Source organism: Phodopus roborovskii, unplaced genomic scaffold (assembly GCF_943737965.1).
Source record: "Phodopus roborovskii unplaced genomic scaffold, PHOROB, whole genome shotgun sequence".
Lineage (NCBI taxonomy): Eukaryota > Metazoa > Chordata > Mammalia > Rodentia > Cricetidae > Phodopus > Phodopus roborovskii.
In genome coordinates this window covers 32439107-32462764 of record NW_026125281.1, presented here as the reverse complement: position 1 = coordinate 32462764, position 23658 = coordinate 32439107, and positions in this window count along the sequence as shown.

Here is a 23658-nt window from a genome sequence, read left to right as displayed (position 1 = left end):
AGCGTATAGCCAACATCAAATTTAAAAAAGACAAACTCAAAGTAATTCCACTCAAATTGGGAAAAAGGCAAGGCTGTCTACTATCTTCATATCTATTGAATATCTGTGTGAATTTCTAGCTAGAGCAATAAGAAAACAAAGCAAGAGAAGAGATACAATTTGGAAAAGAAAAAGTCAAAGTATCATTATTTGCAGATGATATGATAGTATATACAAGTGACCCAAAATATTCTAACAGGGAGATCCTTCAGCTAAGAAACATCTTCAGTGGAATTGATGACCCAGAAGTAAATCCACATACCTATGAACAACAGATTTTCAGCAAAGAAGCCAAAAGTATACAACGGAAAAAAGAAAGCATCTTCAACAAATGGTGCTACTCTAACTGAATTATTGGTGAGCAGAATAATGCAAAAAGAAAAAAAGAAAAGAAAAAGATCCATATCTATCACCCTACACAAAACCCAACTACCAGTGTATTCAAGACCTCAATATAAAACCAGATACATTGTGTGTTAGAAGAGAAATTAGGAAATATCTCTGAACTCCTTGAAACAAGAGAAAGTATTCTGAACACAACCATGAAAATGCAGGCACTAAGATGAACAATCAATAAAATGGGAAATAGGAAGCTGGACAACTTCTGTAAGGGAACCATTAATCAGACAAATAAGAAGCCTACATAATAGAAAAAGATCTTAAACAACCACATATCTGATAGAGATGCTGACCACCAAAATACATAAAGAACTCAAGAAAATAGACATCAACAAACCAAATAATCTTACTAAAAATGATGTACAGATCTACATGGAGAATTCTCAATGAAGGCATTTCAAGGTCTGAGAAACACTTAAAGAAAGGTTTCATATCTTTGGTGATCAGGGGAATACATATCAAAATTACTTTGAGATTTAATATTATACTTGTCAGAGGGCTAAGATCAAAAATAAGTGAGAAAAGATACAAAGAACTCAAGAAACTAGTCACCAAAACACCAAATAAACCTATTAAAAAAATGGGGTACAGAACTGAAGAGAGAATCTCAATAGAGGAAATCAAAAAGGCTAAAAGACAATTAAGAAAGTACTCAACATCTTTAGATATCAAGGAAAAGCAAATCAAACACTTCTGAGATAGCATCTTACTTCTGCCAGAATGGCTAAAATTAGAAACACCAATGACAACTTATGCTGGAGAGGTTATGGAGAAAGGGGAATACTCCTACAATGCTGGTGGGAATGCAAACTATACAGCCATTTTGGAGATCAGTATGGTGGTTGCTCAGGAAAATGGAAATCAGTCTACAACAGGACCCCGCAATTCTGCTCTTAGACATATACCCAAATGAGCCACATTCATGCAACAAAGACATCTGTTCAACTATGTTCATAGCAGCATTATTTGTAATAGCAAGAAACTGGAAGCAACCTATATGCCCCTCAACTGAAGAATGGATAAAGAAGATGTGGCACATTTACACAATGGAATACGATTCAGCAGGGAAAAAAATGGAATCTTGATATTCACAGGCAAATGGGTGGAACTTGAAGAGACCATGCTAAATGAGGAAACCCAGTCACCAAAAGAAGAACATGGCATGTACTCACTCATATATGGATTTTAGACATAGAGCAAAAGATCACCAGCCTATAATTCAGACTGCCAGAGAAACTAGGATACAAGGAAGAACCTAAGAGGTTCATACAAGGTCCCTCACAGAAGGGAAAAGGGACTAAATCTCCTGAGTATATTGCAAGTGGGGGGGGGTAGTGAGTGGAGAGGGAGCTAGGAGAAAGAGTAAGGGAGGAGAGGGAAGCATGTGGGACTAGGATGATTGAGTTGGGGAGAAATAGATGAGACAGAGCAAAGAGAGAGAGACACACACACAGAGAGAGAGAGAGAGACCATAAAATAAGGAGCCATTATAGGTTTGAAGAGAAAACTGATTCTAGAAAAATATCCAGAGACCTATAAGGATTACCCCAACTAACAATCTGAGCAACAGTGGAAAGGCTAACTTAAATGCTCTTCCCTGATAATGAGATTGATGACTAACTTATCTACAATCATAGAGCCCTCATATAGTAGCTTATGGAGACAGAAGCAGACACCCACAGCTAAACACTGAGCTGAACTGGAATCCTGATGCAGAGAGAGAGAAGTGATAAGAAAATGGGGATGAGACCAGGCTACAGAAGCCCACAGAAACAGATGCCCTGAACATGGGGTAGCTAATGGACCCCCAGACTGATACCTGGGAAAACAACATTGGACTGATTCAGAGCCCCTGAAAATGAGTCTCAGTTAGAAGGCCTCAACAATCAAAGGTACCTCTGACAGTGGAACCAGGATGTATACCTGGTGCACAAAAGAACTTTGGGAGCACATTACCCGTGGAGGGATACTTCTCTATCCTAGAGGCCAGATGGAGAGCCTAGTTCCTACTCCAAATGACTTGACAGATTTTGTTGATCCTTCCTGGAAGGCATCACCCTCCCTGTGGAGTGGAGAAGGGAATGGGATGGGAGAGTCCTCAAGGAGCATGGAAGGCAGGGAGGGATAGAAATAAGGAGGGAGGGGGAGAGGGGAAGGAGAAGGAACTGGGGGTATCAATATGCAAAATAAGAAAAAAAACAAGTGATAACTCATACTAGTGAGAATGTAGAACAAGAGGAACACTCCTCCTTGCTAGTGGCAGTGAAAATTTGTACAGACACTTTGGAAATCAATATGGTGGTTTCTCAGAAAATTCTGGCTCAAACCTACCACCTATAACACTCTTGAGAATATCACCATAAACACTCCATCCTAACTCATGACCCCTTGCTCAACTATTTTCTAAGTCCCTTTGCCACATAATAATCAAAACACCTAACATGCAGAATAAAGAAAGAATATTAAGAGTAGTGAAAGGAAATAGGTCATGCAACATATAAAATTACCTATCAAAATTACACCTGACTTCTCCATGGAAACTCTCAAGGCCAGAACATCCTGGATAGATGTTCTACAAATAATAAGAGTCTATGGATGCCAGCCCAGCAAAACTTTCAATAACTATAGACTGAGAAAACAAGATATTCGATGAAAAAGCCAGATTTTCACAATGCATATCCACAAATCCATCCCAACAGAAAGTTGTGGAGGGAAAACTCCAACCCAAGGAAGTTAACTATTCTAACAAAGATATAGGCAATAGATAATCCCACTTCACCAGAACCCAAAAGAAAAAGCAGAGCTCAACTATTTTCATAGCAGTTTTATTTGTAATAGCCAGAACCTGGAAACAACCTAGATTCCCTCAACTAAGGAATAAATGAAGAAAATGTAGTACATTTACACAGTGGAGTATTATGCAGCTTTTAGAAACAATGGCATAAGGAAATTTCAAAGCAAAAAAAATGGAATAGAAAAAAATAATCCTGACTGAGGTAACCCAGACCCAGAAAGACAGAAATGATATGTGTTCACTCATAAGTAAATATTAACTGTAAAGGACAACTAAGCTACAATCCATACACCCAGAAAGGCTAGGTAACAAGGAGATCCAAGGGAGATGAATGGATCTCCTTGAGAAGGAAAAATAGAAGAGATCTCCTGGGTGAACTAGAGGTGGATAGTGACGGGAGCTTGAGGAATCAAATTAGGGGTGGGTAACAGTGGAGAGTACTGACAGATATGACTTCTCCACCTTCTGCTGAAGTCATCTCCTGTAAGTTCCATCCCCTTTCAATATTACTGTGTAGAAATATTACTGTGTATATCCAAGCAAGGAGACATGGGATGCATTGGATAATTATATTTTAATAATCACACCTATAGCAAAATAATATGGGTGTGATATGAAGATATGAGCATATCTGAAGATACTACCAGGAATAATGGTGAATATATTTCCTGCCTTGGCAACCTAAGAAATAAAAATCACGAGAACAACTTCATGTCAGCTACATTGATAGGTGAAGCCTGAGATACATGAAATCCTGTATCGAAAAGCAGACCCAATAATAGATAGATAGATAGATAGATAGATAGATAGATAGATAGATAGATAGATAGAGATAGATAGATAGATAGGTAGGTAGGTAGATAGATATCTAAAATGTAGATAGATGCCTAAAATGTAGAGAAAGTTTGGTGATTAATGAGCTAAAGTAGTGCAAGGACTTTGAAGAAATCATTTACATATGAACATATTTTCAGTAAGAGTTCCAAAATAAAATTCAGGAGTATTCCTTTGAAGTAAAGCATAAGATCACTTTAACAAGTAATTATCTGTCCTCTGCCCAAGAAACTGTCACGTGAATATTCCTAAATAAGGTATGCTGTTGCCACTCATAAGCAGGCTTAAGAGTGAGAAATTAAATACTCTTTGCATAGTGCATATCTCAAATTAAACAGTGAAGTGTCACTATAGATATAGACATTGCCATTGAAATGTGAAAAATATATATTTCTCAACAATAGTGAAATGGGAAGACTTTTATTTAAATTTGTTCTGATATGAAAGTAATATGGTAACTTTCATATAGCTCCTTTAAGTCTCTCATCAATTCCTTCCGGCTACAGAACACCTTTGGAATTATTAAAACTTAGGGTTTACTTGTCAAATCCTGACAGGCATTGTATCCTCTTGCCAGGGAATTGAAGCTTCATGTAAAGATAGCCATGTCATCAAAGATTTAAAAATGATCCTGTCATGAATTCTAAGTGTGGCTCAAAGGAAAATTTTGCCTTCTATCAAGGCAGGCCTGGGATCACAACAATGCTTGGCTGTGTTAAATGGGGCTTGGTGGTTTGTCAGTTATTTATCTGCATACTAAAATGTACTGTCAACCATAAGAAAAGGTCCACTAAAATGAATTACAAGCTTCCAAAGGAAAAAGTGTGCCCTTTGCTTTGTTTTGTTTTTTTTTTTCGTGACTCTTAAAGAGTAGAACATGCATTTCTCAGGAATTCTGTTCAATTTGAGTGATTATCATGCATATTCTCTCTACCAAGGTTTAGATTTTCTTTATTTTTACAGATATGTGTCATGTCATATAGCTAAGCCTAACTTGAACTTCTGGTCCTCCTGTCTCTACTCCCCAAGTTCTAAGGTGACATCATGTGCCTCTATGCCCATATTGGCAAAGTTCATTTTCAAAGGAGATATTTCTGACTTATGTGTAATACTTAATAATTAGAAGCAAGAAATATAGTGAACTCACTTATTAAAAATGCAAATAACCAAAAAACTTATGCAACTGTCATTTTAGAAAACTGTTAATGGCCTGGAGCAAAGTTAACTTGACACTTCATGAATTTGAAAGAAAATGTCCTGCACTCAACTCTCAAGTAAAGATATGTCTATACATTACTTAACAAAAACTCAAAGATTATCAAGGTCAACTACTGCTGCTATCATTATAGAAGGTGAATGGGAGGGGTGAAAGGAAAAGAAATGATATGGAAAGGAAAACGAAAGACTGTACAAATATCTGCTGTTGCTGTCATTGAAATAAGTAGGAAAGAAAAGATAACAAATAATTATCATGTACTGAATAGGAACTGTTCAGCTGTAGTGAGCCCTGTGGTTAGCAGCTGGTGATGCCTTGAGAAATTCTGAGGTCTAGGAATAGGAAGAAGTTAATCTGCAATAGTTGCTTGAGGATAGGTAGTTTTTCCCTGGCCCTTCCTGCCTAATTTCCCTTTTCATTTACAGCATGGAGTAGACAGTTTCTATCTTGACACATCTCTTCCAACATGATGCTTTCCTTCAGCATGAGCTCAAAAATCAATGAGGTCAAAGACCATGAACAGAAATCTCTGGAAACTTGAAATACAATACAGCTTCTTTTATCCATTCATGTCAGGTCTTTCATCATGGTGACAAGAAAAGTAACTAGTACAGATACAAATCTCACCAGACCTTTGAAGGGGTGAGGGAAAGCTGTAGAGATGGGAGAACAACAAGGTTGTCATTCCATGCATACTGGAATCTTAGAGAGGGGCACAAAATCCACATTTGTACAGAAGATGTCATGCAGTAAATGCTGTAAACAGTCATATGTGAGTCATCTCTAAAGATGACCCCACACATCTGCACTTTACTCAGGAATACAGGTGACAGACAAATCTAATATGAACTTTGGATTCAGGTTTTATACCCTGAGTCAGCAGGAACTCTCTGCCATCCTCCACAGTCACTTACCATTTCAACATTAGTTTTCTTATGCATGAAGTGGGGTTAATCACAAATCCTGAGAAATTCAATTAGAGGTAGGGCATGGAAACTGCTAAAGTGTTTCACAAACAGTAATCTGTCAAACAATAGTAGCTAAAATTACACAGATTATGGAAATCAAATGACCTTTTAAGTGAAACTGTGAAACTGACTGAAAAAAAAATATCACATAGGTGTTCTCTTATGTCAACTTATCCTATAAAATGTCAGGTACTAAATTCTTCAGGCCTATCAGGCAATGACCTCCATCACAATCACTCAGCTCATTCATGTGAACTCTGTCAGACATGGTGCAAACTAGGCATGTTGCTGTTTTAATGAAACTATGAAAAACCAGCAATTGCCAAAACCAAGCTGAGTTATTCAAAACAAACATATGTTTACAAATATCTTCATGCACCAAGATTAAATCCCGACGTCCCATTCCCTTGTTTTCCTCCAGTTTATTTCTTTAACTTAGTGAATAAGACATTCTGAAGAAGAAGGCCAGGAATTTTGTAGACTGTCCAGAAACTCTTTTTTCTTTGTCTTCTGTTATCAAAATATTGTACTTTGGAGGCATGTGAAGTATATGTTTGTTTTTAGAAGACTTTCAAAGACATGACACTGTCTCCTCTAATCTGATTCAGTTAGTTTTGTGCCTTACTAGTTCTTATATTAACTGTTCACCTTGTCAAGGTGTTATATTCCCATTTCTTTTAAGATATAGAATCCATAGTCATGGGGGATTCTAAGAAGATGTAGAAATCCTGGCTGTAGTCCACAAGGCTGCTTTGTCCAGCTGTTTTGAATGTAGGATCATCTGGTAATCTGTTTCAGGCGGTCTAGCTTGATCAAACCACATTAGTCTGAAAGGAATCCACAGCTTTTCATTTTCTATGGAAATAAAAATAGAAATCATTTTCCCCAGTAACTTGTCCTTGAACTTAAATTTTGGAGTCAAAGCATTTTTTTTAATTTAATTTATTATTTTACATGTCGATCCCAATTCCCTCTCCATCCCTCTCTCCCTCCCTCCTTCCCTCCTTCACCCCCTTTTACCCTCTCTGCCCTCTCACATGCACTCTAACCACCCTCCCCTCCCATCACCCCACCCCAATTCCATATGTAGGGGAAGTAGTTTGGAAAGAACAACGCCCAAATTCCCAAATATTGTCTATAAATATTTGTTTTTATTTAAATGGACTTGGTTATATAATATATATATATATATATATATATATATATATATATATTATATAGAATCCACCTTTTTCATTTTATACACATTATTGGTTGGAAACACAACAATAAATCTGCCCCCTCAAAGGGAAGTGATCTAAACTCTATATCTTGGGAAGAAAACTATCAAATTAGGTATGGATATGTGCTGTAACTTCCACAGCCATCATTGTTTGTAAAGATGATGTCAAATATTCTTTTGTTCTCTACTGTCTCTTTGCTATGGTTTTCATATGCAGTTGTTCCTCACCTATAGTTACTCTTATGAGAGTTAGCTAAGAATAATTTTCTAATTCATGCTTGCACAGGTATTGGTTGAATCTATCCAATGAAAGCTTGTAATTTTCTCCATTTTGTTCCTTTCATACAATTGTTAATACATACCAGAGTGCACTTAAGACACAATTTTGTTTCTTGGTTATCATCAATACTGTCATTACTTATAAAGAGGACCATGGAGGGAAGAGAAGAAAGAAAGTTCCAGAGATTAGCAGGACATGAGCCCTATGGTAGGGCAATAGGGAAAATGCAGGGGGACAGGGGGAGGGGGGAGAAAGCAACACAAAAGGAGGGAGGGATGAAAGGAGGGAGGGAGGCAAGAAAGGAGAGAGGGCAGGAGGGAGGGAAGAAGGGAGGACAAATCACTTTAACAATGTAAGAGCTATAAGGAAGTTTATTATTTGGTGATTATTTATATTTACATACTTTTAAATGAAGTCATTGGGGAGACAATGCTTTCCCTAAAGCTATAGATTAGTTAACAAATAACCAAGTGGCAATCAATAGAAACCTCTTTTCAAGTTGTTTGCTATGGGAGTCCAAGATAACATCCAAAAATACACACACACACACACACACACACACACACACACACACACACACATATATATATATATATATATATATATATATATATGAATATTGCTGTGGACCTGGCTTGCCTATACAGAACCAAAGGTAAGACCCTATTTCTGCAAACACACATGACAGATCATTTGGAGGAATGGAGCTCGAACCAACCTAGAAGTCTTCTCCTTGAGGAGAAAGAGTTATGCAAGCTGGCTTCCAAACCAGAAAAGGATGAAAAAGCTGGCAAGGGAGAAAGGTAATCAATAGTCTTACTTATGTCATTCTTAACACCTGTAATTTTAAAAATATTTATTTAATTATTTTATTTTATTATACATATCAATCCCATTTCCATATCCCTCCCTCAGTATTTCCCTCTCTCCCAACCTCTGATGCCCCTGGACCACCCTCTGCTCCCACCCCCCCACAAACCACATGTAGGGTGATGCCCTCCAGGAGGGGTCATCTAAATCTGTCAAATCATTGGGAGCAGGGCCCAGGCCTTCTCTCCTTCCTGACTCTATGTTAAGTGAGTGTCCCTCCATGGGGGATGTGCCCCCAAACTCCTTTTGTGCACCAGAAATGTATCCTGATTCCACTCTTTGAGGTCCCTTAGACTGCTCAGGCCTTCTAGATGAGACCCATGTTCAGGGGGTCTGAGTGAGTCCCATGCTGGATTCCCAGCTATCATTCTGGTAGCCCATTAGCTCCCCCTTGTTCAGGTCACCTGTCTCTATGTGTTTCTGCAACCTGGTCTTTTCCTCCCTCTCTGAATCTGGATTCCAGTTTAGCTCAGTGTTTAGTTGTGGGTGTTTGCTTATGTTTCCATAAGCTACTAGAAGATGGCTCCATGATGGTGGATAAGTTAGTCGTCAATCTCACTATCAGGGAGGGTCATTTATAGTAGCCTTTCCACTGTTGCTCAAATTGTTGGTGGGTTAAGTTTTGTAGGTCTCTGGACATTTCTCTAGGTTCTGTTTTCTCTTCAAACTTACAATAGCTCCCTCTTTTGTGCTCTCTCTTTCCCTCTCTCTCTCTTTCTTTATCTCTCTCACTTCCCTCATCTATCCCTCCCCTGATTCAATCTTCCTATTCTCATATGCTTTCCTTTATTCCCCTTCACTTTCTCCTAGTTCCCTCTGCACTCACTGCACTCCCACACTCCCCATGTGCTCTAGATATCTTGTCCTTTTCCCTTTCTTGTGGGGGACCTATATGGATCTCTTAGAATACACCTTCTATCCTAGTTTCTCTGGCGGTATGAATTATAGGCTGGTGATTCTTTGCTATATGTCTAAAATCCACACATAAGCAAGTACATACCATGTTCCTGTTTTGTGACTAGGTTTCTTCAAGTCTCATCCACTTGCCTGTGAATTTCAAGATATCATTGTTTGTTTCTGCAGAGTAGTATTCCATTGTGTAGATGTGCCACATCTTCTTTGTCCATTCTTCAGTTTAGGGGCACCTAAGTTGCTTCCAGGTTCTTGCTATTACAAATAATGCTGGTATGACCACAGTTGAACACATGTGTTTGCTGCATGAATGTGGATCATTAAGGTATATGCCTGAGAGGGATATTACTGGATCCTGTGGAAGACTTTTTCTTATTTTCCTGAACAACTGCCACACTAATGTCCAAAATGGCTGTACAAGTTTTCACTCCCATCAGGAGTAGAGGAGTATTCTCCTTTCTATACATCCTCTCCAACATAAGTTTTCATTGGTGTTTCTAATTTTAGCCATTCTGGAAGGAGTAAATGATATACCAGAGTTGTTTTAATTTGCATTTCCCTGATAGATAAGAATGTTGAACACTTTCTCAAGTGTCCTTCAGCCTTTTATTTCCTCTATTGAGAGTTCTCTATTCAGTTCTGTACCCCATTTTTTAATAGTGTTATTTGATGTTTTGGTGACTAGTTTCTTGACTTCTTGTATAATTTGGAGATCAGCCCTCTATCAGATGTAGGATTGGTGAAGACCTTTTACCAGCCTGTGGGCTGCCATTTGGTCTTGTTAACTGTGTCCTTTGTCTTAGAGAAGCTTCTTAGATTGAAGGCAGTTCCATTTAGTAATTGTCCCTCTCACAGTCTTTGCTACTGGGATTATATTCAGGAAGCAGTCTCCTGTACCAATTTGTTCAAGGTTACCTCACACTTTCTCTTCTAAGAGGTTCAGTGTGGCTGTATTTATGTTGAAGTCTTTGATCCATTTGGACATGAATTTTGTGCATGGTGATAGACATGTGTCTATCTGAAGTCTTCGACACACCATCATCCAAATGTGCCAGCACGATTTTTGAAGATGGTTTCCTCCTCCCATTGTATCTTACAGCTGTTTTGTCAAAAATCAGGTGTTCATACGTGTGTGGGTTTATAACAGGAATTTCAAATCGATTCCATTAGTCTACTTATCTATTTTTGTGCCAATACCAGGATGTTTTCAGAACTATAGCTCTGTAGTAGAGCTTAAAGTAGGGGTGGTGATTCTTTCTAAAGTTTCTTTAATGTACACGGTTATTTTGGCTATCTGGAGTCTTTTGTTTTGCCATATGAAGTTGATTATTATCCTGTCAAACACAGTGAAGAATTGTGCTGGGATTTTAATGGGGATGGCATTGAATCTGTAGATTGCTTTTGGCAAGATTGCCATTTTTTACTATGTTTATCCTATGTATCCAAGAGCATGGGAGGCTTTTCCATTTTCTGGGATTGTCTTTAATTTCTTTCTTTAAAGCCACAAATTTCTTATTATATAGGTCTTTCACTTGTTTGGTGTTACCCCAAGATATTTTATATTGCTTGGGCCCCTGTAAATGGTGATGTTCCTCTGATATCCTTCTCACTTCATTGACATCTCTATATAGTAGGGCTACTGTTTTTTTTTTTTGTTTTTTTTTGTTGTTGTTGTTGTTTATCTTGTATCCTGCTACTTTGATGAAGGTGCTTGTCTGCTTTAGGAGTTCTCTGGTAGAGTTTTTGGGTCGCTTATGTAAACTATCATATCATCTGCAAATAATGAAGGTTTCATTTCTTCCTTTCCAGTTTGTATCCCCTTGCTCTCCTTTTGTTGTCTGATAGCTTTAACTAGGACTTCAAGTACAATATTGAAGAGATGGGAAGATAGAGGGCAGTCTTGTCTTGTCCCTGATTTTAGAGGAAATGCCTTAAGATTCTCTCCATTCAGTTTGATGTTGGCTGTTGATTTACTGTATATTGCTTTTATTACCTTTATGTATGTTCCTGTTATCCCTGATCTCTACAACTTTATCATGAAAATGTGTTGAAGTATTTCGAAGGCTTTTTCAGTATCGAAGGAGATGATCATGTGTTTTTTCTTTTCATTTTGTGAATATGGATCACATTGATAGATTTTCATATGTTAGACCATCCCCACAACCCAGGGATGAAGCCTACTTGGTCATGGTGGATGATTTCTCTGATGTATTCTTAGATTCATTTTGCCAGGATTTTATTGAGTATTTTTACATCAATGTTCTTGAAGGATATTTGTCTGTAGTTTTTTTGTGCGTGGCTTGAGTACCAAGGTGATTTTGGCCTTGTGAAAAGATTTTGATAATGAACATTCTGTTTCTGTGTTTTTGTTGTGTGGAAGAATTTGAGGAGTTTCCTGGAATTTCTGTTAGAATTCTGCACTGAAGCCATCTGGCCCTGAGTAGTTTTTATGGTTGGAAGGATTTTGATGAGTGCTTCTATATCATTAGGGATTACAGGTCTATTTTTAGGTGTTTGTCTGTTCTTGATTTAGTTTTGGTAAGTGATAGTTATGGAGAAATTTGTCCATTTCCTTTGAATTTTTAAATTTTTTGGAGTAAGGGGTTTTCAAAGTATGGCCTGAAAATTGTCTGGATTTCCTCAGTGTGCATTGTTATGTCCACCTTTTCAGTTTTGATTTTGTTAATTTGCATGTTCTATCTCTATTTTTGGTTAGTTTGTATAAAGGTTTGTCTATCTTGTTGATTTTCTAGATAAACCAACTCTTTGTTACATTGATTTTTTTTTTACTGTTTTCCTGATTTGTATTGTATTGATTTCATCGATCAAATTGATAATTTCCTGGTGTCTAAGACTCCAGGGTAAACTTTCAGTTGTGATGTTAATTCTCTAATATGACTATCTTCCATTTTCTTCATATGTACACTTAGTGCAATGAACTTCTCTCATATAACAGCTTTCAAGGTGTCCCATAAGTTCAAGAATGTTGTGACCTCATTCTCACTGAATTTTAGGAATTCCTTAATTTCCTTCTGTATTTCTTCTTTGTCCCACGTATGATGCAATTGTGCATTGTTCAGTTTTCATGAGTTTTTAGGGTTACTGAGATCTGTGTTCTTGTTGAATTCCAACTTTAGAGCATGGTGGACTGATAAGATACAGGGGAATATAGCATCTTTTTTTGTATCTGTTGAAGTTTTTATGTTGCATAGTATGTGGCCAAATTTAGAGAAGATTTTATGTGGAACTGAGAAGAAGGTATTTTCTTTTATGTTTCGATTCAATATTCTATTGATGTCTGCTAAACCCATTTGAGACATAACTTCTGTTAGTTCTTTTGTTTCTTCATTAAGTTTCTGACTGGTGGTCCCCTCTAGCAGTGAGAGAGGTGTGTTGAATTCTCCCACTATAAGTGCTTGAGGTTTTATGTGAGCTTCGAGTTTTAATAGCATTTCTTTTATGAAATGGGTGCCTTTGTATTTGGGGAATAGATGTTCAGAATTGTGACTATGTGTTAATGGATTTCTCCTGTGATGAAACGAAAAGACTGTCTTCATCACTTTTGATTGATATTTGTTTGAAGTCTAACTTGTTAGATATTAGGAGAGCCACACCTGCTTGCTCCTTAGGTCCATTCAATTGGAAGATCTTTTCCAAACCCTTTACTCTGGAGTAATGTCTATCTTTGAATCTTGTGTGCAGCAGAAAGAAGGGTTCTGTCTTCATATCCATTCTGTTTGTCTGTGTCTTTTTATAGGTGAGTTAAGACTATTAATGTTGAGGGAAAGTAAAGGCCATTGATTATTAATGATTGTTTATTTAGATTTGGTGGTGGTGGTGATATTATGAATATATTTGCCCTGCATTACCATTGGGTTCTGATGATATGGGATTAATTATTGCCTATGTCTTGTCAGTGTGGTCATCTTCCTTTGGTTGGATATTTCCTTCCAGAACTTTCTATATGGCTGGATTTGTAGATATGTATTGGGAAAATCTGGCTTTGTCATTAAATATTTTGTTTTCTCTGTCTGTAGTGATTGAGAGTTTTGCTGGCTCTAGTAGCCTGGGCTGGCATCCGTGAACTCTTAGTACTTGTAGAACATCTATCCAGGTTTAATTTTGATAGGCCTGCTTTATATGTTACCTGTCCTTTTTTCTTCGCTGCTCTTAATATTCTTTCTTCATTCTGTATGTTAGGTGTTTTGATTATTATGTGTCATGGTGTCTTTTTTTTTTTTTTTTTTTTTTTTTTTTTTTTTTTGTCCAGCCTATTTTGTGTTCGATATGCTTCTTGTACTTTCATGGGCATGTCCTTCAGATTGGGAAAGTTTTCTCCAATGATTTTGTGGAATATGTTTTCTTCATTTTTGAGCTGGGCTTCTTTGCCTTCCACTATGCCTATTACTCTTAGGTTTGGCCTTTTCATGATGTCCCATATTTCCTGGATATTTTGTGTTAATAATTTATTGTATTTACAATCTTCTTTGTTCGATGAATTTTTTTATTCTAGTTTATCTTCAGTGCCTGAGATTCTGTCTTCCATCTCTTGTATCCTGCTGGTTATGTTTGTGTCTGTAGTTCCCGAGCGTTTGCCAGTTTTCCTATTTCCAGCATTCCTTCAGTTTGTGTTTTCTTTATTGTCTCTATTTCAGTTTTCAAGTCTTGAACTGTTTCCTTCGCCTGTTTATTTTTTTTCATCTCTGCTTTCTGTATGTTCTTTAAAAGATTTGTTTATTTCTTCCAATTTTTTGTTTGATTTTTCTTCCATTTCTTTAAGGGATTTTCTCACATCATCTTTGAGGGCCTCTACAATTTACATGAAGACATTTTTTTTTAAGTTGTTCTCTTCTGCTTCATCTGCTTTGGGGTGTTCAGTTCTAGATGGTGTAGTTTCCCAAGATTCTGGAGGTGTCATACTTCTTTCTATATGGTACTTCCCTGGTAGGCTTCTGTGGGTCAGAAGTTCGATGTCTGTAGCTCTGGGTTGTCCAAGCTCTCTTAGTCAGTCTCTAGCCAAGGCCAGGTGATAATGGTCAAAGATTAGACAGGCAGGGACTCAGGATGGTCCTGTGGGGATAGGAATATCTCTGGGAGGGGCTTGGAACTTCAGCAGAGGAATAGCAGTAGGGGTCAGACAGGCAGGCAGAGATTCAGGGTCATCCTACGTGGATAGGCAGGTCTAGTGTGCTCACAGCAGCTTCAGGAAGTTCCCCCGAAGGTGGCAGGATTGTTGGATCTGCCCTCTGTATCAGTGCTCAAACACAGTGCGACAGTGGGCAGGGAATGGTACAGGGTGGCAGGAGGGCAGAAAGTGTGTATCAGAGCATCAGGAGTACTCTTGCTGGGTGCAGTGGAGCAAGATTGGGGGCCAATCCAGGGAGTTCCCAGGGAAGGGTGTGGAGGGATTCAAACCGAACTGGTCCCAGACTTACCTCTAGCAGAAGACCAGCCATGGGGGTCAAAGATACAGCAAGCAGGGACTCAGGATGGTCCCACATTGATAGTGTATTTAATTATATTTAAGTGAAACAAATATTATGCAATATATTATCATCACACCTTTTCTCTTTTCTTACTCTTCCCATATGCTCTCCACCTCTACTCAATACTCCACTCAATACACACTCTCTTTTGCTCTCGCTCTCTCTCTCTCTCTCTCCCTCTCTCCCTCTCTCCCTCTCTTTAAAACACAAAACCAAAATGAACACACACAAACACCCTGGCCAATCTAATTGTTCTCATGTTGCTATAAAACTTATTTCTGTCAAGGAAACCTACTTCCATCAGAACACTGACTTCCTTTTTGTACATTTTATTGTCCTCCTGGAGGATGTTAGAATAATAAGCACCCTCAGCTCTAGAGAAGTAAGTATCATACTCTGAGACACATGAAGGACACTATCCTACAAAGTAGAAGGCTATGATGACTACATCATCCAATTATTTGACACAGAGATCTTGCCAAGACTGGTAAGAAAAGGAACTCAATGTCTTTTATCCTTCTCACCACACCATAGACAATGTTGTCACAGGAATGGATGATCAAACTAGATTATCATCAGTGGAGGCCTGTTGAAGGTGTTACCCCAACATGAAGTCCTCAATGCAAAGAAAAAAAATTTACTGGGCCCTAAAAAATGTAGTAGTCAGATTCCACTACCCTTTCCAAAGCTAGTCATGTGTGACCTGCTGCATTCTTTGGTGGCACTCCTAAAACTGCAAAGTATAGAAAGAGGCAGAGTGTACCATGGCTAACTTTGTAACAGAGGCCTCCTTTGACCAGCTATTTCAGTCTATCAACTTGGAAGTCTTGGAGCCATTGTGAGTTTGTTCATTGTGTCAAAGCAAATTCTTCTGGAGCCAATATAAGCTGCAAGAAATTGTCACTAAAGCAAGACTTCCTGAAGCATAAATCCTGCTTCAACAGGAGCCATGGAAAATAGTCAAAACAGCCAACTATCATGATGACAATCAAACTGGTTGCCAAAGAGGTGGTTGTTATTTGACTGACATCACCCTGCTCAAGGCAGAAAGAAAATATCTGACAGCTGTCAATCAAAGGGTCAGATAAGCCCAGTTTCAACAGTTTAGTTTATTTGAAGGAAAGATGGGTGTCAAAGAATGACTATTAGAAAATTATAATATTGAAATTCTTAATAGTAGTTAATTGTATTTCACTCTCACCCATATGACCCCAGTGAGAGTTAGGGACCTCTGATCTGTCTCAGGTATAGAATCCTTTCTCCTCCCAGAGGTAAAGTTTGCAACCTCATTCTCTATATAGTAGTAACTTAAAGTAAGTCTGTATTTAATAGTACTGCAGAACTCTGCCCTCTATGCATGAACCAGCATTGTAATTTCAAAATCATAGCAACAGTGATTTCACACATGATGAGACAATTACAAAATTGAGCCCAATAAATTTGTGGAAGCAGAAAGCTCATAAAGCTCACAATAAATACAAATCACATGAGTTCCCTTTGTTCCTCAAAAATATATAACTTGTTAACTTTTGTTGGCGGGAGAGAGATTTCTCCTAGGTGGTATAGCTACCTATCAGCTACCATACTCCTCCTCATCCATTTTCCTGCATAAGAACTAAGTTTAATCCATTGGTTTACATAACTAGACTGGGGTGCAAATGTTTCTTTGGAGAGTCATTGGCACCCTATCTACAGGGAATAGATGTTTTTCCATGAAAAGTCTCACAGTTTTTGGCTCTCAGTTAAGATCATGACAGAATAAAATATGTCTAAAAGGAAGCATATTGCTGTTGTTATAGATTGTAACACACACAACTGAAACTAAGCCAAAAGTGAGTCATCTGTAAGATCAATCTGTTGTGGTCATGTGCCCCATGTTGTGTGCACTGCCATGTCTCCTTGCTGTCCTAGCAGTCTCATTATCCCTGTTATGAGTGATAAGATATTAAAGTGAGGGGCCTTCTTAGGAATGTACAGTGCTTGTTAAGAGGAAATCCCAGCATTGTCAGATTCTTCTAAGCATAGGAAGAGCTGTGCCTCTGATAAGTAGGGTCCGTTATGTATGTATAGGGATGCCCCAATAAATGATGAACTAGAAATTAGATATCATTCTCTGAAAGTAACAAATATGGGACAAAATAACAAGCACACACACAATCAGCTACAAATTTTCATTGAATTTATGAAATACATTTTTTTAGAAGTATATTGTCTTCAATCATTACTGAGTTAGAGTTTCATGACTAGACACCAGCAAGGCTAACAAAATTAAATGGTACACTTTCCTATGAGATCAGCTATATCTTGTTATTAGCAATATGTGATAGCATTAATGTATTTATTTACTTAATAGGGCCCTACTACATTACAAATGCTATGTGAGTTCTAGGTATTTACATTCTTATCTTCATACTTAATATATTTTTTTAACCACACTAGTTACTTTATATCAGCAATACGATGTGGAAGTAGGTACTTTCTGTGTAATATCTGTTTAATCTCCAATAAATCATGTGGAAGGAGTCATTAATAAATGTCAAGCTATAATTAGAATATGCACTATCACACTGCAGACTCCTAGCTCTTAACCTTCCTGGTGGACCTGCCTCTGCAAGTATATCAATTCTCTTTCTGTGTGTCTGCATATCACCACACTTGCAGAGTTATTTTAGTGAAACAGATTAAAATCTATCACCCTTTTCCTGTTAGCTCAAACATATTAATCAAACTGATGTTGCACATTTTTTTTTCCATTTTGACCAGTGACATTCATAAAGCTGTCTCTTAGATACTAAGGAATTAGTTTTCACAGTGAAATATCAGTGGGCATGGCTGGTATAACAAAATAAAACTCAAGAAAAGTCACACAAATGTAATTAGTCACACTTAAAAGTTTTAAGTGATTATGTCAAACAAAGTCCTCTCCTACTACATTTGCCAATACCTTGAGTGGTATACCTAGGAACCAGGCTCAAAATTCTCCTGAGCATTTTCTTCATAATAATACGTACCAATTAAATCAATAACTGCTTCTCCTGTCTTTTTCAATCTAAAGTAGCATTGAAAATTATTACATGTATTTTACATATATATATATATATATATATATCATATTCTAAAATACATAATATGGTTTAGAGAAGCTTTCAAGTAACATGATATATGGTAGATTTATAACAGTAAAGGAAGACTAAGGCAAGAAAATTAACATATTCTCCACCTTACCAACTTATCATTTTTGAAATTGAAAATTCTGAAAAGTAATCTCAGTCCATAACTTTTGAATAAGCTACACACAGTTACTAAGTGTTATCACCATGATATATAGCAGATCACATAATCTCTTATTGTATCAAAAATAAATAAGCCATTTTACACTCTAATCAACATCTTCCTTCCCCACAACTCCCTCTTCCAAAACATTCTAACCATTTAATTTTTTTACTCTCAGCTTCTAAGACCCATGAAGAATTTGTCTTTCTGAACCTGGCATACTTCCAACCTTAATGGAAATAACATTACTCCCTTCCTTTTTAAGGTTGGAATAGTTCATTTGTGTTATTAATTATCTCTCTCTTGATAAATGTTAACATGAAATCTTAAAATTACCCCATGTTAGCAAATTGTATCATATATAGCTCAGGAATCTTCCACTAATTTTTAGTGATTTATGTGAACTGTCATAGAAGATTGTAGTTGGGATCTACTAAATATTCTGTATTTGCAGTTTCTAGAAAATAGCTAATTTCACATGTAATTCTTAATCTAAAGACAGAACAAAATATAGCAACTGTTTTGTCATTTTTATTTTGGATTTTTATCAGTATAGTCCATGTAAGAAAATGGGTGAGTTAATATTCCAGAAGGCAGGGTTCCTTAAAAGTAGGAGGAAACAACAGTAGGAGGAAATAAAAATAGAGACCTGCAGGACAGAAGTTAGATAAATTGTTTCCATTTTTAGCTTAAAGCCACATGTCAACAACTGTGTAGTTTTTATTTAGTCAGAACGCCTTTTGGTATTGTAAACTATTGCAACTCAAGTATGGTGGCACATACTTACAAACCCAATATTGGAAAATAAAGACGGGAAAAGCAAGGATTAAAGAACAGATTGGGCTACAGATATAATTTGAGAATGGATACTACCTTTTTAATGAAATGCTGTTCCAAAAATACAGAAGCTTTGGACCTTGTAAACTTGAGGGGAGTATATCTTTGATTCACAGCCTGTGATTCCTTTGAGGACTTGTCCAATAATAACCAGGACATTGTACTTGGGATTGAACATAAATCTTTATAAGATGCCTGAAAGGAAGTGATGCATAATGCTGTTCACATAGTTCATTTTACATACCAAGTTTAGCAAAATTATTCTGAGAATAGCCCGTCAGATGAGGAAACCACTAAAATCAACATGACTGAGTTGAAGAATGGTGGTGTTCTCTTCTGGCCAAATAATAATTGAAAGGTTAAATCTCACTATGAAATGCCAGTCTAATAATAGTCTAATGTATTATTGAGACCACCATAAACAAAATTAATTATTCAAATCATATTTTTCATTTTTGTTTTATGTTTGGAATAGAATCCTAAATAGTCAATTAAATCCAATTTCCACAGTGGCATATGCTAATGACTCAAAACATTTTACACACCAAAGTTTATTATGCATCATATATTTGGTAAAAAAATTAAAGCAAAAATTTTATATAATGTCTATTTGTAAATACTCCAAAAAAACATTCTTTAGCTATTCTGGTAGATAACAAGTAGACATAATTCTAATGTCAGTACATAAATTTAATTTGCTTAAATTTAAATGATATAATGAGCTATTTGTTAATTTAACTTACTGATCTGCATGGACGTCATGACCACCTTTTAGTCATAAAACTACATTCGTTTACCAAAACTTTTAAGAAAATTTTCAACTTTCACTTATCTTCTTTCTACTGTAGACAAGAATTATATGTCATTAATTAATTATAATGATAGGGTATTAAATATACCAAGAATAAATATTATACTTAATAAACAAATGTTTTAGACAGTATCTATACAGTGAAATATTTTGTAACAATGGCAAGCATCAGTGAGATTTTACAACAGTCCTTCACTCATCTGCAAACCTATTTGACCAGATACTGTTCTTAATTGAGTTAATAACCTGCACCAGACCTGTACCATTAATATATGACTAGAGATCAGCTCAAGATACTTGAACTCTAAAACAAATAGAGATTATATGTCTTTAGCAGAAATTGTATCATTATTGGACCAAATAACATAAATGTTTTCAAGAAACATGCATTTTTTTTTCTTTTTAAAAAAAATTCTCATTAGAGTCTAATCTATAAATCATTTTTAAAGAAATCCCTATGTCTCGGATTTGAGTCTCTTATATAATATGTATAATATGTCTTTTTTAAGCAAATAGAAACATCTCATGGCCTAAAACCTGGCTGTAGTCTGCAAGGCTACTTTGTCCAGCTCTTTTGAATGTAGGATCACTTGACACTCTGTTTCAGGTGGTCTGCCTTGATCAAACCACATTAGTCTGGAAGGAATCCACTGCTTTTCATTTTCTGTGGAAACAAAAATAGAAATCCTTTTCCCTAGTAACTTGTCCTTGAACTTAAATTTTTGAGTCAGAGCATTTTTTTTAAATTTATTATTTTACATGTCGATCCCAGTTCCCTCTCCCTCCCTCTCTCCCTCCCTCCTTCCCTCCTTCACTCCTTTTTACCATCTCTGCCCTCTCACATGCACCCTAACCACACTCCCCTCCCATCCCCCCACCTCAATTCCATATGTAGGGGAATGTCATCCAGTTGGGGTCATGTAGATCTGAAAGGTAATGTGAAGTAGGGACTAGGGCTTCTCTCCTGTCTCTAGATTAAGGCAGTTATCCCTCCATGGGGGATGTGTTCACAAAGTCCTTTTGTGCACCAGGCATACATCCTGGGTCCACGGTCTGAGGTCCCTTAGACTGCTCAGTCCTTCTGGCTGAGACTCATATTCAGGGGGGCCTGAGTAAGTCCCATGCTGGCTTCCCACCTATCCGTCTGGGGGCTCATTAGCTCCTCCTTGCTCAGATAAGCTGTCTCTATGTGTTTCTGCTGCCTGGTCTTGTCCTCTCCATCTGCATATGGTTTCTAGTTTGACTCAGTGTTTATGTATGGGTGTTTGCTCCTGTTTCCAACAGGCATTAGATGAGGGCTCCATGACAGCGCCCCTTACCAGCAGGAAGTAGTTTGGAAAGAACGACGCCCAAATTCCCAAATATTGTCTATAAATGTTTGTTTTCATTTAAATGACTTGGTTATAATAAATAAATAAATAAAGGTAATTGATGTACTGAGAATGAAGAGGAAAAGCTATCACAAAAAAAGTGTAATTAAAACCACAAGGGGGCTAAGAGCTCTGGAAAACATTAGAATAAAAAACAGTAGTAAAAGTTTGAAAAAGAAAAAAAAAGAAACATCTCATGGCCTTGTTAACAGAAAGTTAATTGTTGCTTGTTCCACAACAGTAGCATTTTTATACTTTTTGCTTCATATCTCTGTAAACCATGTCAACATTGTTCTGACATCGACAGCATGCTTATCAATACCTAGTAATGCCTATTCTTTTTTTTTTAAACAAAAAGAATTGATTGTTTAAGATAGTCCCACTATTTTATAAAATACATGAAAGACATAGCATGGATGCTTATTATGTGCCACTGCCTCTGTTTGAATTATGGTGTGTGCTACTGTTAGAAAATAAGGTGAGAATATATCCCACCTATACAATAGACAATGAAATATTGGATATTGGATGTGGCATGCAAATTATCCATGTCACAAGAGTTCAAGAAAACCAAGAGTTCATTATGTTCCCACAAATTTCACTGGGGCTTTTGTTGATGGCCCTCTAGTTAAAGTAGGAACTAATGGGGGTCAAATGAAGTTTTGTCTAAATTCTGACTCATAGTAGGTTCAGTGAGTCACCAAAATTATCTCGTGGTTATTTTCCTAGTTCCAGAATGTGTAATTGGGATAGACATATTTAAAAGTTGGCAGAAATCGCAGGTTGGTTTTCTTGTATTTGTAGTGAAGGCTATAATGATTGGAAAAGCTAAATGGAAGCCTTTAGAGCTGCCTTTGACAGAAATAGTGAATCAAAACCAGTATCCCTGTAGGGGGTATATAATTCAGTGCCACTATCAAGGACTTGAAAGATGAGGGATGATGGGTCCCACATTTCCCCTTAACTCACTTATATAGCCAGTTCAAAAGACAGATGGATTATTAAAAAATGGCAGTTGACTATCAAAAACTTAATGAAGTAGTGACTCCAGTTATAGCTACTGTACCTGATGTGGTGTACTTACTTTAGCAGATTAACACATTTTACAGTACATGGTGTATAGCTGTTGATCCAGAACTAATATTTTCTTAATACCTGTCAATAAGGACCACCAAAATAATATGCTGTTAGTTGGCAAGGCCAGAAGTAGAACTATACAGTTTTATCCCAAGGATATATTAACTCCCCAGCCCTGTGTTATGACTTAGTCAAAAGGGATCTTGGTTGCCTGTCTCTTATACAAAATATCACATTTGTCAACCATATTGATGATATAATACTGATTTGACTAAGTGATCAGCAGAGAGACCCACTTTAGAGTTATTGGTAACACATATGTATCAGATTATATAAATAAATCCAATTAAAATTCAAAAGCCTTTTGCCTCAGTGAAACTCTTAGTAATCCAGTAGTATGAGACATGCAGAGATATTCCCTCCAAGATGAAGGATAAGTTATTGCACTTGGCACCTCCCAACCAGGAAAGAAATGCAATATATTAATGAGCCTATTTGAACTCTAGTGTCAGCACATTCCTCATTTTTTATTTGTTACTCCTTCCCATATACCAAGTAACTCAGAAAGCTGGCAGTTATGAATGGGTCCTGGAAAATCAGAGGGCTCTTCAACTGTTCAACACTGTTTACAGGCTGATCTAGCACTTGAATTATATGATACACCAGACTAAATTGTACTTGAAGTATGAGATAAGGATGGTGCTAGGAACATCACAGAAGAGACATTTGGGATTTTTTAGCAAAGCTCTACTATCATCTGCACAAAAAAATGTCTCCCTCTCCCTCTGAGAGAGAGCACTTGATCTGCTATTGAAGCTCAGTAGATATTGAACATTTGACAATGGGCCACCGAGTATCATATGAATTTAGCTGCTCCTCATGAGCTGGCTGTTAAGTATCCTATCACATCATAAAGTAGGATATGCACAGCAGCAATCCATTATCAAGTGGAAGTGGTGTATACATGGCTGGGCCTGAGGAGATCCTAAAGGTACCTGAAACATATTGCATGAAAAAGTTGTCTAAATGCCTAAATACCATCTGCTACAAAGCCTGTAGCTATAGCTTCAATGGCTGTGTCATATGATTGATTGATTGATTGATTGAGGAAGAATGGTTTTCTGATAGTTCTGCGTTTACATAATTAAAGCATTTACAACCACTTTCTGGGAGAACCATGAAGGACACCAGTGAAGGGAAATTTTCCCAGTGAACAGATGTTTGGGTAGTATACATGGTCATGCTTTCTGTTTAGAATGAGATATGTTAA